The 18,306-nt window shown below is 48.3% G+C and overlaps 1 long non-coding RNA gene across 1 annotated transcript; it reads left to right on the top strand.

The window, feature by feature from the left end:
* Positions 1–496: 496 nt before the first annotated feature.
* LOC117066531 lies at positions 497–2,887 on the top strand. Its single transcript, XR_004430380.1, has 3 exons — positions 497–648; positions 2,273–2,443; positions 2,536–2,887. It is a non-coding gene; the product is annotated as an uncharacterized LOC117066531 (long non-coding RNA).
* The last annotated feature ends 15,419 nt before the right edge of the window (positions 2,888–18,306 follow it).

Here is an 18,306-nt window from a genome sequence, read left to right as displayed (position 1 = left end):
TGTCAAGAAAGAGGGCAGGGGAGGTGGCCGAGCTGCTCCCCACCTTCCTGGAGGGAGATTTTTATCAAAGTTCTGCAAGTCCAGCCAAAGAATACTCTGTCCTGAGCTGTGCCTCTAGGAGGGCTGGTGTCTGTGTGGGGACACTTCCAGGCAGGAGCTGCCCTTGTGGGTCTCACCACTCCTCCCACCCTTGTCCCCTCTCCTTCCTTTACCCTTTGCTATGGTGTCAGTGGTGGTCAGGGTGGAAGTGGGCATCCCTTCTTCACCACGGGTGTTGTGCCCTTGGCTCCTGACTGTCAGAACCTTCTCCAGGTCAGTGACTCACTGGATAACTTTGGGTCAGGGCCAGCTCCCTCCTTGTTCCTGGCTCCACATTGCTCTGTGTTACTTCAAGGGTGGTGGCAAGGCTTCCATAAGGCCACATGCATGACTGGAGAAGCTTCTGCCTCTAAGAGAGAGTTCCTCCAACCCTTGTTGGAGGAATGGGCGGCCTGAAGGTCCACGGGTTGGAGCCCAGGTGGATGGATCCGAGGTCTTAGATTCCAGTCATTTAAAAAAGCCCATTAGATTTAGGACAGTCAACTCCGTGGCCACACAGAGAGTCCTGACTCCAGCAGAAGGACAGCTCTCACATCTGTCTCCCCACAGGTAAGGCTTGGGGATGTTTTTGGGCTAGAGAAGCAGAGTGGTCTAAAGTGTGGGGAAAAGGGATTAGCAGTGGGGAAAAAGGAAGTAATAGGTTCATTCTGTGCAGAGCTCCAACCCTGGCCCCACTGCTTCCCAAACATGGCTGTGGAACTGGGAACTGGGAGTCATAGGGTGGCTGTGTTATCAGGAACACCAGGGGCTCACCTGCGCTCTCTCCAATCTGCCTGGCCCTGAATATCCCTGCGGACCAAATCGTATCTATGACTTCCTAGTGTCTGCCTCCCAAGGTGATTTTATTTTATCCTTTAAGTGGAACCTTGTCATGCATTAGAGTCAGGAAATTACACCCTTCACTGAGCAGCCTCTGTGCTGAAAGGAAGCCAGGTAATGTGATGAAGTGAGGCCAAGAGCGGCATTAATGCAGCTGGTCATGAAAGTCACAGGAACGCTGGCAGCTGCCACCCAGCCCAATCCCTGGGGCTGCCAAAGGTACCTTGGGTCTTAAGGGGGCTCTACATCAGTCAGAGCTGCTCCAGAAAGGGTACGCTCCTTCCACGCGGGCTTCTCAGGTTCCTTGGAGGGGAGACATGGGAGCCCCTGGCAGCCGCAAAGGTGGCTCCTTGAGCTGCACTGCCATGGGTGCTGGACATGTCGGTGAGTGCAGCAGCCAGGCAAGCCCTTCCTGACCCACAAGGCACTCACATTTGAGGCTGCATCTCAGGAGGGCTGTGCGGTCCCTGGCTAAGGACATTGGCAAAGAAAGTGCAAATTTCAGTGGTCCATGCTGAGGCATTAATGTGCTAAGGCAGGGGCTTGTATCTGATGACTTTGTGGCGGGGAGGTCTTTTCAAGATCCACGACTTGTCAGTGTACTGTGGAGTATATGAGTTATTAAATGATGAGTGAGCGAGTGGATATGTGAATGGAGTAGGCATTCTAGAGGCAGGAAGGCTATCCTGGGGGCTGCTGGACAGCCCAGGCAGTGTGATGGAGACGACTGGCCCATTCCACAGCCCCTTCTGTCTGCTGGCTTTGCGTATACGATTAAGCTGAAACCATGGGGCCACAGTCACATGAAGGCATAAGATGATTCTTTTAGATCCTGCTGAATTCTTTGCAGGATCAAAAGGCTTTCAGCATTGTCTGTGTTCATCCTGTGCCTACATGTTGCTTCCAAAAGAGGCAGGGAGAGCCAGAGAACCAAAGTCTGGGGACTGAGTAAGATGAGATCAGAGAGATCATTTATCCAGCTCCTTCACTGTTCAAGTGAGGAACCAAGGCCAAGAACATGGCAGGAATTTTTCACCCAGCCAAGCAATGTCCAAAGAGGAAGCAGGAAGTAATAGAAAGAGTCAGGACTGAGAGTCCGGAAACGTGCCTGCCCGAGTGCGCCCACGCATGTATGTTTTGGCGTTATGTTGAAAAAGATCCAGCATTTCAAATCACAGTCAGGGTGGGTCAAAGGCAGGGTAGCGAAGCAAAGAAGATATTACAAAATCTCCCTGTGCTCTGCAATTTGCTTCATTTTCTGGATTCCAATTTTAGGAATTATTTCATGATAGAAAGCCAGAAGGTAAACCTAATAAACTCAAGTCCTCTATTGATTTTTCCTCCTCTTCACCAGTCGCTGTATTTTGACTACAGCGTGGTGAAACGTTTAGCTAAGGAAACAGAAAAAGAAGAAACAACGCCCTCAACTCCCGGAGCAATAAAATCATCATCAATTCCCCGGGACGAATAAATTTACTCTCGCCAAAGAACAAGTTATTAAGGATCTGCTGTGAGTGTCAGTCGGGTAAGAGCCTGGCAGATAATTTCATCTCCTAGAACTTAGTGGCAAAGGTTGGGGAAACTAAAACCTTTTCTCTCCCATCTTTCCTTTTCCAGCCTACCCAGAGGGACAAGCATACCTTGGAGATACTGCAGGTTCGGTTCGAGACCACTGCAATCAAGCAAGTATTGCAATCAAGAGAGTCAGGCCATTTTAGTTGGTTTTATATGGGATCAACAAGTATATGCTAGGCCGTGCCTGGCTTTGGGTTCCACATTATTTGTGAGACTCATCCATGTGATTGCAAATTTCAGTTGCTTGTTTTCATTGTTGTTTAATGTTTCACTCTACAAATAGATTGAAATTGATTTACGATTCTTTTTGACGGAAATTTGAGTCGTTTCCAGTTTTTTTGCGCATCACAAGTCATATTACTGTGAACGTTCTCATAGTGTATGCTACAGACATAGCTGGATGTTTCTGTTGGTCATGTGCCCAGGACTAGAATTGCTGGTTATAGGGTATGTGTCTTCTCAATTTGGGGGAGACACTCTTTTCCAAAGTGATTGTTCAAACTTACATTCCCTCAAGTGGTTGAAGAGAGCTCCAGTTTTCACATCTTTGTCAGCACTTAAAGTCTTTTATTTCAGACAATCTAGTGGCTCTCATTGCATTTCACTGATTAGCAATACTTTTGAACATATTTTCCTAGTTTATTGGCCATTTAAATAAGCTCTTACATAAAGGGCTGTTCAAATATTTTGCCTAGTTTTCTATTATTTTTCTCTTATGTATCTGTAGCTATTCTAAGCATATTTTATATTAGTCATTTGTCAGTTGTATGTGTGGAGAATCTCTTTTTGCACATTGGTTTGCCTTCTTACTCTCTTAATGGTGTCATTTGACAAATAATGTTCTTAATGTAGTCCAATTTATCAATCATTTCTTTAAAGTTAAGTATCTTCATGTCCTGGTTGAGAACCTTTTGTTTCCCCCAAGGTTATAAAGACAGTTTCCTTTATTGTTCCCTAGAAGTTTTACTGTTTTACCTTTCACATTTAAATCTGTAATCCAGCCCGAATTAATTTTGTGTATGGTGTGAGGTAAGGTACAGATCAACATTCATTTTTACCATATGGATATTCGGTCATTTCCCTATCACTAGTTGATGAGAAGACTGTCCTTTTCCCACTATTGGGCAATGCCATCTTTGCCATTAATCAATCTGTGTGTACACACATGCACACATATATGTGAGTCATTTTGTGAGTTCTCTCTTTGTGTCTTGTGCAAATACAATACCATCTTAATTCCTGTAACTTTCTAAGAAAAAACCTTGACATCAGATAGTGGTTGTCTTGGATGTTTTCAGCCATTTTCATTTTATATAAATTTTAGAATGATTAATTTCTACATACAGCATCTTCTGGAATTGTATTAATATTACATTGAGTCTATAGATCAATTTGGGAAGAATTGATGTTTTTGTAATATGGAATCTTCTAGTCCATAAACACAGCTCATTTATTTAGGGATTCTTTAATTTAACTCCATGTCTTATTGTTTTCTAGGTAGAGGTCTCACAAATATTCTATTAGGTTTATTTCCAAGTATTTGATTTTTATGCTATTGTAAGGGCTATACTTCAAAAAAAAATTTCTGTTTGTTGCTACTATGTAGAAACATCATTTATTTTTATGTATTGATCTTGTATTAAGTGACCTGACTAAATTCACAATTTAATAATTTATCTGTAGACTCTTTTAAGTTTTCTATATATGCAATCACATCACTGGTGAAGAATGAAAAATCATGTCATTGGTGAAAAATGACAATTCAGTATTTTTCTCTTTACTTCTATATAATAAAAAAGTGTATTTTCTTATTGCACTAACTAGGATCTCTCTAATATAATATTGGATAGAATCTGTGATAGCAAAGTATCTCCAGACTCTAGGAAACACAATATTTTGCTATTAAGTATAATAATATTCCTGCAGGTTTATCAAACTAAGGAAATTCCTGACTATTCTTCATATTCTATACATTTTTCATCATAAATGAATATTAAATTTTTAGGGCCGGGCATGGTGACTCACGCTTGTAATCCCAGCACTTTGGGAGGCCGAGGCAGGTGGATCACTTGAGGCCAGTTCGAGATCAGCCTGGCCAACACGGTGAAACCTTGTCTCCGCTGAAAATACAAAAATTAGCCAGGTGTGGTGGCGCACGCCTGTAATCGCAGCTACTCCAGATGCTGAGGCATGAGAATCACTTGAACCCAGGAAGCGGAGGTTGCCGTGAGCCGAGATGGCGCCACTGCACTCCAGCCTGGGTGACAGAGACTCTGTCTCAAAATAAATAAATACATAAAATAAATACATGTGTATATGCCTTATTGCATTTATTGAGATGATTACATAACTTTTCTCCTGTATTTCATTAACATGGCTGTTTGAATCCAGGCTTTAACTGTTTCAAGCTTGATCTATTTCTAGCTAACCACTACTCTTTCAAGGTGTCCTAACCAAAAGCCTGGGATATGATGAAGGCTCTTCCTCTTTAACGGAAACTGAATTCCACATTTGGTCCCTCCAAGTGTGTGAGACCATTCGCTGTTTCAGAAAATGCATTTATTTGCCTTTATGTTGTTGTGCCTGTCATTTACCTCCTTAGGATAAACTCCCAAATGTGAGATTTGCTGACTCCAAGTATGACTGGGAAAGTTTACATGTCTGTCACCTACCCTTCAGGAGAGCCCCCTCTGATGAACCACATGTGAGATTCCCGCGCATTTCACCACAAGGACTCCAGAGAACCCGGCAAAGGGCAAGGTTTAGCCGGGTTTAGGGAAATACTAAGGGGCTAGGTGCAGAGCCACAGGATGAGCAAGCCCACAGCAAGGGTCAGGCTAGTACAAGGTTATATCCCAACAGAATACAGACTGTCCCCTTCTTCCTTTCAGGACAAGCTTGTGAAGTGCTGGTTGAAATACTGAAAACAGAATAAATTCATTCACAAAGCACTCAGTTGTCAAGTTCAGTTTTGCTGTTTCCAACAGGGCAGTGTTTTTCTAACTGCATCAGCTTATTTAGTTTTTAGATGGCTGCTTGGACGCACACATTTAAACTTGTGTTTAGGAATAATTTAAAAGGAACATCCAGCATGGCTAGCAGTAATCAGCCCCTCGTCAGCTTTCCTAATGACGGGTTCTCCCTTCTCGTGCCCTTCCCAGATTCAAGAGAGGTCACCTATGTTTGCACTCAGTCAATGATGGAAATCTGAAACTCTCAGTGATTTGCCTGTTAAGGCCAAAGGGAGACTTAGGTAATAATTGATCCTAATGACCTTTCATTAGAATCCCTGAGGCCGGGCGCGGTGGCTCACGCCTGTAATCCCAGCACTTTGGGAGGTTGAGGCGGGCTAATCACAAGGTCGGGAGTTCGAGACCAGCCTAGCCAATATGGTGAAACCCTGTCTCTACTAAAGATATAAAAAAAACTAACCAGGTGTGGTCGTGCATGTCTGTAATCCCAGCTACTCAGGAGGCTGAGGCAGGAAAATTGCTTGAACCTGGGAGGTGGAGGTTGCAGTGAGCTGTGATAGCACCATTGCACTCCAGCCTGGACGACAGAGAGAGACTCTGTCTCAAAAAAAAATAAAATAAATAAAATAAATAAATAAATAAATAAATAAAAATACATAAATATAAATTTAAAAAAAAATCCCTGAGAGCACAGGAAAAAGGGCTGGGATCTCATCCTAGGTCAGGCATCGTTTTGGGGACAGGATTAAGGGCTGGGGAAATGCCTGTCAGTGAAGCGGGGATTTCAAGCCTGGCCAGCTTGGTATTGACTCTGAAGAAGATGGTGATCTCCCTGGCTGCCAAAAGGTGTCACGCCCACCTGGGCGTGGCAGGGCGTTTTGATAGAGCTCGGGTAATAGCCATCTAGGAGACTGGGTGGGTGACGGAAACAGGACTCCAGTTGTAGACTCCAGCCCCAGGGGAAACAGATGACAGAGAACAGACCTGAAGCCCAGGGTGGACTCTTCAAGCCTCATGCAAGCACTGGGGACCAGGCAGTCACTGGGCTGTGGGGCAAGATGATACTGACTCTCGGGAGACACCTGGACCCAGGGGGTATCAGCTCTGGGAATCCAAGTCAGAGCAAGATGAGCTCTCCTGACCTCCTGCCTCAGGACTCATACAAGGGCCAGGGCAGAACTGCACCTGCAGGTGGGAGAGGGGATGGGGGTGGCCTAAGTGGAGAGGAAGAGCCAGGTGGCTCCTGGGTGGGGCTGCCAACCTTGATGGGGGTCTGGAAATCAGATTCCAGAGGCTATTCGGATGTTCGGACACTCGTGTGAAGGCAGCCCTTGCTCAGGTGGCCTTCTTGAGTTCTACTTGAAAAGCAGGGAGATGTGGTTTAATGAAACCATACTGATTGGAGTTATACAGACTGGGTTTGATTATTGAGTTCAGGACTATTCAACAAAAATGTTCTGAGTATCTACCATGAACCAGTGGCAGGGAAAGCCATGGAATATGTAATTACAAAAGAGACAAATGCTACGAAGTGGGAGCATGTTAGGGAGTAGGAGGATAAGAAAGCTCCCACAAGCAAAGAGACTGTGGCGTGTGTGTGTGTGTGTGTATGGTGGTGGTGGTGGTGGTGGTTGTGGTGGTGGAGGGAACCGGGATATCCAAGGCAGCAAGAACAACATGAAGGAGGTTCTGGAGGTCAGACAGCAGCCCACAAGTGAAGAAAATGGTCCTGTACATCTGGAGAAAAGAGAGACTGGGACCTGAGTGGTCTAGGAAGAGGCCAGAGAGGTGGGCAAGAGCAGGATCCCTGCAGGCCTCGGAAGCCTTGTGAAGCATTTTGGTCCTGATGGATCGGGCCATGGGGTACCACGAAAGTGCTGTGTGCAGGACAGTCTCTTGATCAGACCTGGGTTTTAGAATCTTGCTATGCAAAGTGTGGACTAGCAGTGTGGTCATCACCTGTGAGCTTGTTGGAAATGTTGACTTTCCATCCTGCATTGTGTTTTCACACTGCTGATAAAGACATACCTGAGACTGGGAAGCAAAAGAGATTTATTTTTTATTTATTTATTTTTATTTGTAGAAAAAGAGGTTTAATTGGACCTACAGCTCCACATGACTGGGGAGGCCTCAGAATCACGGTGGGAGGTGAAAGGCACTTCTTACATGGCGGCGGCAAGAGAAAAAATGAGGAAGAAGCAAAAGTGGAAACCCCTGATAAACCCATCAGATCTCATGAGACTTATTAACTGTCATGAGAATAGCATGAGAAACAGTGGTCTCCATGATTCAGTGACCTCCCCCTGGGTCCCTCCCACAACACACGGGAATTCTGGGAGATACAATTCAAGTTGTGATTTGGTTGGGGACACAGCCAAACCGTATCATTCCACCTCTGGCCCCTCCAAATATCATGTCCTCACATTTCAAAACCAATCATTCCTTCCCAACAGTCCCCCAAAGTCTTAACTCATTTCAGCATTAACCCAAAAGTCTACAGTCCAAAGTCTCATCTGAGACAAAGCAAGTCCCTTCTGCCTATGAACTTGTAAAATCAAAAGCAAATTAGTTACTTCCTAGATACAATGGGAGTACAGGTATTGGGTAAATACAGCCATTCCAAATGGGAGAAATTGGCCAAAACAAGGAGGTTACAGGGCCCATGCAAGTCCGAAATGCAGTGAGGCAGTCAAATCTTAAACCTCAAAATGATCTCCTTTGACTCCAGGTCTCACATCCAGGTCACGCTGATACAAGAGGTGGGTTCCTATAGACTTGGGCACCTCCACCCCTGTGGCTTTGCAGAGTATGGCCTCCCTCCTGTCTGCTTTCACAGGCTGACATTGAGTGTCTGCGGTTTTTCCAGGCCAAAGTGCAAGTTGTCAGTGGACCTACCATTCTGGGGTCTAGAGGACAGTGGCCCCCTTCTCACAGCTCCAGTAGGCGGTGCCCCAGTAGGGACTCTGTGTGGGAGCTCTGACCCCACATTTCCCTTCCGCACTGCCCTAGCGAAGGTTCTCCATGAGGGCCCTGCCCCTCTGCAGCAAACTTTTGCCTGGGCATCCAAGCATTTCCATACATCTTCTGAAATCGAGGTGGAGGTTCCCAACCCTCAATTCTTGACTTCTGTGCACCCACAGACCCAACACCACATGGAGCTGCCAAGTCTTGGGGCTTCCATCCTCTGAAGCCACAGCCCGAGCTGTACCTTGACTCCTTTCAGCTGGACTGGTTGGGATACAGGGCTCCAAGTCCCTAGGCTGCAAACAGCACGGGAACCCTGGGCTTGGCCCATGAATGCACTTTTTCCCCTTGGGCCTCTGAGCCTGTGATGGGAGGGGCTGCCATGAAGGTCTCTGAGATGGCTTGGAGACATTTTCCCCACGATCTTGGGGATTAACACTAGGCTCCTTGCTGCTTATGCAAATTTCTGCAGCCAGATTGAATTTCTTCCCAGAAAATGAGTTTTTCTTTTCTCTAGCATAATTGGGCTGCGAATTTTCCAAACTTTCATGCTCTGTTTCCCTTATAAAACGGATTGCCTTTAACAGTACCCAAGTCAACTCTTGAATGCTTTGCTGCTTAGAAATTTCTTCCACCAGATACCCCAAATCATCTTTCTCAAGTTCAAAGTTCCACAAATCTCTAGGGCAGTGGCAAAATGCCACCAGTCTCTGCTAAAACATAACAAGAGTCACCTTCACTCTGGTTCCCAACAAGTTCCTCGTCTCCATCTGAGATGACCTCAGCCTGGACATTTTCCTGTCTTCTTCTGAGCCCTCCAAACTGTTCCATCCTCTGCCTGTTACCCAGTTTCAAAGTTGCTTCCACATTTTCAGGTGTCTTTTCAGCAATGTCCCACTCTACTGGTACCAATTTACTGTATTAGTCTGTCTTCACACTGCTGATAAAGACATACCTGAGACTGGGAAGAAAAAGAGATTTAATTGGACTTATAGTTCCACATGGCTGGGGAGGCCTCAGAATCATGGTGGGAGGTGAAAGGCACTTCTTACATGGCGGCAGCAAGAGAAAAAATGAGGAAGAAGCAAAAGCAGAAACCCTGATAAACCCATCAGGTCTCGTGAGACTTATTAACTATCACGAGAATAGCATGGAAAGACCCGCCCCCATGATTCAGTGACCACCCCCTTGGTCCCTCCCACAACACAAGGGAATTCTGGGAGATAGAATTCAAGTTGGATGGGGACACAACAAAACCATTTCACATCCTTACCCTGGACCTGCATTTTAAGAGGATCTGCATGACTCGGATGCACCGCCAAGTTTGAAGAGCCCTGCTCTCCCAAGTTCCCATCAGTTGTTCTCAGAGGTCGGATGGGAGGGAGCCACAGGTGAGCATGGCAGTGTAGTCAGGAAGTTGCTCTCATGATTCAGGAGAGAAATATGGAGACTTGCACCAAGCCTATGGCAGGAGGGATGATGTCCCCCCCAGGGCAGATCAGAACGCATCACACCCCTGCTCATAGCCCTCCACTTCTGCCTCTCTCAAACATCCCATCTCTTCAAATGGAACTCCCATCTCCGCTTCAGAACATTTGCCTGGCAGAATTCTGCACTGTCTCTCATGTCTGTCTCCTTCTCCAGCCCCCTGCAACCGTGGCTCAGTGTCCCCCTCCAATCTTCCCCAGGCTGTGACAGCCATCTTCCAATTGGCCATTGCAGCCAGAGCAGTCCATCGAAGCACAGCATTGACTCAGGAGCTCCCCAGCTCATGGCCCCGGTGACTCCTACCTCTCCTTCAACATCAAGTCCTTGCTTCTCACCTGGCCTTCAGGGCCTTTCGCAGATGGGGCCATCCTTCGGTTACATCTGCATCTCCCACTGCACCTGAGTGGATCCTGGCCCCCAAGCCAATGTAACCACCCTCTACTCCAAGAATACGGGTGCTTCCCCCACTCCCACCTCACGCGAGCTTTCTGGAATGCCCCTGTGCCACCTCGGCCGTACTCTCAATCTCTTTACATGAAAAGATGACATTTGTTATTGCATTTTCTGGTTACTAACATATCATAAGCATATTGCCACTGTTAGGAAGACATTGAAAAGTAAGTAAGACAGTGAACTCTGCTAAAAGCCCATCATCCAGAGACAGTCCCTGGGCAGAATTTGCTGTGGCTATTTTTCAGCCACATGCTCTGAAAATCCACTGCTGAGAGTCTGCAGACCAGGCTGGCAACCTCCAGCTAGAGCTGGGAGAAATCAGGCTCCAGACAGGACACCAGAGTCTCTGTTTTGTGCCTCCCGTAGGCGTACGGGGCACCACATCACCTTCTCACAAAGGGTTTCTAACACACTGTGAGGAGATGCATGGATCTCAGGGCTCTGGCAAAGGCAGCTCCATCTCAGTAGAGCAGTGTTGGGATCGTTAATGGCCGGAGAGATGGCGGGTGGTGCAGAAGGCTGGGCTCGGGGGGCTTGTGCTGTGTGTGTCAGCCCCCGCCTTCTCCTGCCTTGCGGCTCCAGGCCCCACCATCTCCACTCTGTAGGTTCTCTTCTCTCTGCCCCAACTCTAGCAGCAAGCCAGCCAGCATCCTTTAGTTCTGTCCAACAAACACTCTTCATGCTCAGCTCTGTGTTAGGAGACACTGGGGACACAGAGCAAGCCGATTATCCCTGCCCTGGAGGAGCTCACAGCCTGGTGGGTGAGGAGCAGCTGCCTCCCCAGGCTCTGATCCTCCACCAGGAGCTTCCATAAGCTCTGAGGTTAAGCTCTGGGCCACTGCATATCCAAGCAGCCTCTGCCTCCTCACGGCACTTCCCCGATTTGCTCTCCAGGCCTCTCACTGGGACAGGATCTTGCTCTGAATTCAGTTTGCTTGGCTGGCCCTGCCAACCTGCTTAGCACTAGTGGTACCTCCAAGCCAGAGAGTTGCAGCAGATCCTGTGAGTGGCAGACATACCTTCACGGGGAACTGTGGTCACAGTCAAGAGGCAGAAGAGACAGGCTCCCCTTCATCCTCCCATCTTTGTGGTTCCAGGAACATGGAGAATTCCTCCAACATCTCTGCCCAGTTGTTTAAGGGCTCATGGCAGGGAAGTTAGACATGCCAAAACAAGCCTGCACGAAGTAACAAGTGTCACAAAGAGAAACACAGGTGTCAAAGGAGTAGCCTTAACTTTGGAGAGACAAAGAAAGTCCTTACAGATGGGGTAACATTCAAGCTGGGTTTTGAAGGAAGAGAAAGAATTTTACAAGTGACAAAGGAGAGAAGGGCACGTTCAGATGTTTACTCCAGAAAGATTTCCCCATGCCAGTGAGCATGGAGGAGGGACTGGAGGAGGGTTCTCGGGAAGCAGGGAAACCAGCAAGGTGGCCGATATGGCCCTCCAGCTGGAGACACACTGAAGCCTGCAGAGGATGGGCTGTGAAGGTGAGGGAGGCAGCAGACACTGGCTGGGTGGCCGGTAGCTCCTGAGCAAACGCTGACCTGGAGATCGTGCAGGCCTCTAGGACTCGACGCAGAGCCGGGAGACCTGTGGCTCCTGCTCTGAGCCCCACTGTGGTGGGTGGGGGTGTCTAGGCATTTGAAGGAATCTCAGCTGGTGGGAGGTCACCTTGTAAGTGATCTTAAGTGGTGAAGTGCATCCTTTATGAAGAGAAATGGTGACATCTCTGCGGCTTGCTGTGAATTTGTTTATCTGCATCCTGTCACCTCCCCCAAATGGGCTATAAGACAGAATTGCAATTATTTTGAAAACCCTAAATTGGCTTCTTTTTGCTAGGAAAATCTCCCTTGATTCAATTAATTCCTATCCTAGAGGAGCAGTTAGCTATCTGACAGGAAGGGGAGTTGAGGGCGAATTGGCTGCTCCCCTCAATTCCTCTACTGTAATCCAGTTCTCAATTCCTCTACTGTAATCCAGTTACTCCAACATTGATCAGGTGCTGCCATGCTTTGGGCAGGTGGCTGCAGAGCCCCACCCCCGGTGAGGACCCCGTCTACGCCCTATATACGGAGCTCACAATCTAACCAGGAAACAGAAATAAGCTAATCAACCAATAACTGGCTCTGGTACCAAGCCGACTGAGCAGAGAGCCAGGGAATTTGAGGGAGAACTTTGAAGGATGGCTTCCTGGGGAAGGTAAGAGTAGATAGAGCTGGACGTTAGGACAGGCCAGGCCCACGCAGAGTGACTGGGGAAAAGGACGGCCTGATCAAGGTTCGGGGGTGTGAGTCTGTTCGGGAAACGTGGGTGGATGGGTGTTGCATGCTGTAACTCAGGGTTCCTCAACCCCGAGGCCACAGACTGGTGGTGGTCTGTGGCCTGTTAGGAATTAGGCTGCACAGCCAGAGGTGAGTGGGGAGTGAGTGAGCAAAGCTTCCTTTGTCTTTTTCATTTGTTTGTGTGCTTTTGTTTTTGTTTTTGTTTTTTTTTTTTTTTGGAGGCAAAGTCTTGCTCTATGCCCTAGGCTGGAGCACAGTGGCACGATCTCAGCTCACTCCAAGCTCCGCCTCCTGAGTTCAAGCGATTCTCCAGCCTCAACCTCCAAAGCAGCTGGGATGACAGGGTGCCCGCCACCATGCCCTGCTAATGTTTGCATTTTGTTTTCGTAGAGGCGGGGTTTTGCCTCATGCATGAGCCACTGCACCTGGCCCGAAGGTTCAGACTTTAAAGAGCATGGGCAGAAAAGGCTTGGGTGAAAAGGTGACCGAGTGCACACCCACCTGAAGGAAGTAAGAAGGTGATTTGCGTGGGTACCAGGCAAGGGGAACAATAGAAGCAAGGTCTCAAAAGGGCACATGCTAGAATGTCCAGGAACAGCTGGCGGGCCAGTGTGGCCAGAGCGGGGAGGGCAAAGGGACAAGAAAGACAGCTCAGGGGCTCAAGGTGGGGCAGATTCCACCAGCCACTGCAGGTCACTGTCAGGATCTGCCTTTTGCTCTGACTTACCGATGGGAGGGTTTTCTGCAGAAGAGTGACACGATCTGACTTACTTTAAAAAAGAGTCACTCTGGGCTGGGCATGGTGGCTCATGCCTGTAATCCCAGCACTGTGGGAGGCCGAGGCGGGTGGATCACTTGAGGTCAGGAGTTCGAGACCAGCCTGGCCAACATGGTGAAACCGCATGTCTACTCAAAATACAGAAATTAGCCAGGCGTGGTGGTGGGTGCCTGCAGTCTTAGCTACTCAGGAGGGTGAGGCAGGATTGAACCCGGGAGGCAGAGGTTCCAGTGAACCAAGGTCATACCACTACACTCCAGCCTGGGCAACACAGCAAGACCCTGTCTCAAAAAAAAAAGTCATTCTGGTCACTATGAAAAAAAGACTGCAGAAGTAAAAAGAAACAAGTTCAGAGGTGACTGTGATCATCCAGGGGCAAAGTCACGGTGGCTCAGTGTGGACCAGGTGTGGGGGCAGAGGGGGTGGTGAGCAGCGATCAGATCTTGGATAGAGTTTGAAAGTAGAGGTGAATAAATTTGCTGATGACCCAGATATGAGATGAAAGACAAAGAGGAGTGAAGGATGATGCCAAGCTGTTTGGTCTGAACGTCTGGAAAATGGAACTGCTATGCAGTGAGATAAGAATATCTGCGGCAAGGAGCTGGCTTGGAGGCAAAGTGTAATGGGGACACATGATGTGCAAGACGCTTGTTAGTCATACTGCTTGTCCCTACTTCGTTGCTGTTACTTCTTCTGCTACCAGGTCATAACTCTCAGTTTTACCCCCAATATGCTGTTCCCTTTGCGCAAAATGTCCTTCTCATCCCATGCCTCCTCCAGCAAAGTCCTCAGTGAGGTGGTAAGTCCCCCTCCAGCCACCCCAGTCAGGTAAATGTATCATCTCTGACAGCCCCTTATTCCTTTTGAACAGCCTCTGTCTTACTGCTTTATAAGTTCTCTCCGGGCCTATTTGTCTCTTGAAACACTGAGCTGTTTGAGGGAGCCGTGCCTAATTTACATCTGGCACTAGGGCTCTTCCGTATGGTGTAGGGGTTAAGAATAAGGACCACAAAATCAAATAGAGCTATGTTGGAACCCCAGGTCTGCTACTGATTAATAAGCCATGGTCCTTAAGCCATTTAGTCAATGACTCCGAGCCTCAGTTTCCCTAGCTGTAAAATGGCGATTGTCTTAGTCTGTTTTGTGCTGCCATAACAGGCTCCTTCCTTCTCTGAGAAGGGTTAACCCTCTAAGTAGCTCCTTGGAGCGTGGGGACAATGCTATAACGGAAATACTTGAGAGTGGGTAAGTTATGAAGAACAGAAATATTAATACATTCTCCCGCAGTTCCGGAGGCTGGGAAGTCCAAGATCAAGGCCCTAGCTTCTGGTGTGGGCCTTCTAACGGCGCCCTCACATGGTGGAAGGTGGAGGAGCAGGAGGGAATGGGCTCACTCCTGCAGGCCCTTTTAATAGCAGTATTAATCCATTCATGAAGGTGGGGCCCTCATGACCTCAATGCCTCCCTAAATACTCCGCCTCCTAACACCATTGCATTGGGGATTACGTTTCCAACACATAGATTTTGGGGGACACATTCAGATGATAGCATGGATGATAATAGTAGCTTCATCCTAGGATTATTTTGAGAAGTGTATAAAGTACTTGGTGCTGGGCTTGGCATGTATTAATCCCTCATTAAATGCTCACATAACTTAATAATAATAATAATGTGTCCTTTTTTTTTATGAGACTGAGTCTTGCTCTATTGCCCAGGCTGGAGTGCAGTGGTAGAATCTCGGCTCACTGCAACCTCCACCTCCCGGGTTCAAGCAATTCTCATGCCTCAGCCTCCTGAGCAGCTGGGATTACAGGTGCCCACCACCATGCCAGGCTAATTTTTTTATTTTTAGTAGAGATGGGGTTTCATCATGTTGGCCAGGCTGGTCTGGAACTCCTGACCTCAAGTGATCCGCCTACCTCAGCCTCCCGAAGTGCTGGGATTACAGGTGTGAGCCCACCACCCCTGGCCAATAATAAGGGTTCTTTATGAAGATTTGTGAGGGGCCAGTTTGGAGGGTTGGATGGAGGGCTAGGCAGGCCAGTGAGAAGGGAAGCTGAGCAAATTGTCCAGCTCACAGAAAATGCTGTGGCCAGGACTGAGATAGGGGCAGGCAGATGACATCAGGGCTGTTCTTGGGGTTGAATAAGCAGGACTTGGTGACATTGGTCACAGGTGGTCGAGGAAGGGAGAAATTTTAGACAACCCAGCCTCGAGTTCTTTCTGAGCCAGCTTTGAAATTTTGAACAGCTGTGTTTTCTCACTTGGTCAAAGTCACTCAGTCCTGAGACTTCCCCCACTGCGGGCTCCAGGAGACCTGACCTTTCAGCAGTATTTACAGTATCGACCAGCTAATTTTAGACACTAACACCAGCAGGATAATAGGGTAAAAGGCGACCTCACTGGAGCTGCTCTAGCCGGTCCGCTTCCCAAGATAGTGTCATTCACGGATGAAGCCAGGGTTCATTGGAGGCCGACTTGGGGCTCAGCCTGGGCATCGATGGTGTGTGCTTAAATAACTCATTCTTGTTAAGTCAGTAGAGAGAAGGCATCTTTTCCAAGGGGGTGGCCCCCAGCTTTCTGGTTCAGGCTCTCTTCTGGCTGGACATTGATCCCCCATGACCTCGCCCACTCCCCTGCCTTCCCCAAACCCCTTCAGCACCTTCCTGTTTCCCAGCGTGCTCTGACCTTCACCTCAGCAGCCCTTCCTCCAAGGCTCTTCTAAGGCTGGGCTCCCACCCTGGCAGGGACTTCCTGGAGCAGGAGAGAGCCAGAGGTGGGAGCACAGCACCCCTGGGATGGCATTCCGGCAGTCACCAGACCAGTTATTAGCCGTGGCCCTTAAGCAATTTATTCAACTTCTCTGAGCCTCAGTTTCCCTCGCTGTAAAATGGTGATCATCTTAGTGGAGCAAGTGTGAGAGACACTGGTGTGAGGGCAAGAGCTGGCTCCTTCCTTCTCTGAGAATGGTTAACCCTCTAAGTAGCTCCTTGGAGCGCAGCAACACACGCTGTCCCCTTGACACCACCTCCAGGTCTAATGCCTCTGTCTCTGTTTGCTGGAAACCGTCCAGCACCGTCTGGCCCCGTTGTGAGCAGCCTGTGGAGCTGCGTGCGGCCGCTCTCCTGTGGCGCTGCCACCAGCTTCTGTGTCGGGAACAGGCTGGAGCCTCCCGTCTGGGCTCGGGCTCCTTGTTGCTCTCCTCTCCTCTCCAAGGACTCGTTCACCTTAAGGCAGTTGGGAAAAGAATGTCCTCTATGCAGGCTCTAAACCTCAAGGGTTGAAGGGCTGGCATGGCCATTTTTTTCCGGGGACTGGTTAATTCATGGAGAAACCTCCAGGGTTTTATTTCTCCCTGGACAACAACAAGATTAAGTCAGATAAACCACCGTTCGTTTTTCATTGCTATAAAGGAACACTTTAGGCTTTGTAATTTGCAAAAAAAAAAAAAAAAAAATGGCTTATTTTTGGCTCATGGTTCTACAGTCTGAGCAAGAGGCATAGTGCTGGCATCTGCTTCTGGTGAGGCCTCAGGAAGCTTAAGATCATCGTGGAAGGTGGAGCAGAGGAGGTGTGTCACATGACCAGGGAAGGAGCAGGAGACGGGGTGGGGAGGTCTCAGACTCTTTTCTTTTTCTTTTGAGATGGAGTCTCGCTCTGTTGCCCAGGCTGGAGTGCAATGGCACAATCTCAGCTCACTGCAACCTCCACCTCCCAGGTTCAAGCGATTCTCCTGCTTCAGACTTCCAAGTAACCAGGATTACAGGTGCCCGCCACCACGCCCAGCTACTTTTTGTCTTTTTAGTAGAGATAGGGTTGCACCATGTTGGCCAGGCTGGTCTTGAACTCCTGGCCTCTGGTGATCCACCTGCCTTGACCTCCCAAAGTGCTGGGATTATAGGCGTGAGCCACTGCACCCGGCCTCCCAGACTCTTTTTAACCATCAGGTCTCTCAGTGAGTCATCAGCATGGGAAGGGCACCAAGCCATTCACAAGGGATCTGTCCCCATAACCCAGATGGCTCCCATCAGGCCTCACCTCCAACACTGGGGATCCCATTGCAGCATGAGATTTAGAGGGGACAAATATCCAAACCGTATCCCCGCTGTTCTCAGTTTGGCTTTGCCATTTACGTTCTCTCCTTCACCCTTCCCTGTAGGTGGTGGCTTTCAGTCTGAACCCCGAGAAAGCCAGAGGGTGGAAGGACACCAGGAAGAACGATAGGGTGGAAGAGCGCGGAGTGTTATCTATCGAGGCTGGGCTCACGGGCTCTCCTCTGTGAGGAGCGCAGACGATCAAGGCAGGCATGGAGAAGCTGAGCGCAGTGGAGCAGGGTTAGCAGGAGGCACTTCTGCTGGCAGGGCGGGCCAGTTGCTGGTGGCATTCTCATTATTAGCCACAACGACCCTAAACAACACTCACACGCACTTAGGAGCACTTTGCAGCTTCTAATGAACTTCTGTAGTCATTTCTTCATTTGAAACTTGCAAGAGGCACAGCAAGGAATTAATTAGTTAAACCATTCATTTATTCAGTGATAGAGCCTTTATTAGATACATAACAATGTGTTAGACTGTTAACTTACATCATTAGCCCTTTTACAGAGAGGAAACTGGAGCCCAAGGAGGTTAAAAAATCTCACCCTCAGTCTGGAACGCTGGGATAGGCTTGAACCAACGAGTCACCATTTATCTGTGCTTGGTGCCCAGGAAGCTCAGCTGCAGAGCTGAATCTGGCGGGTCCCTTCTCTGAGGAGCCCACAATTTCTGCTTCCCCTGGGCTCTGTGGGTGGGGCAGCTTAGAGAAGACCCAGGAGACGAAACTGGTCATCCAGAGCAAGCAGACATGGGCTTCCCAGATGATATTAACTAGG

This window comes from Trachypithecus francoisi, unplaced genomic scaffold (genome assembly GCF_009764315.1).
Source record: "Trachypithecus francoisi isolate TF-2019V2 unplaced genomic scaffold, Tfra_2.0 Lachesis_group20, whole genome shotgun sequence".
Classification (NCBI taxonomy): Eukaryota; Metazoa; Chordata; class Mammalia; order Primates; family Cercopithecidae; genus Trachypithecus; species Trachypithecus francoisi.
Note: the sequence above shows the minus strand (reverse complement) of the source record. Positions and strands in the feature narration are given on the sequence as shown.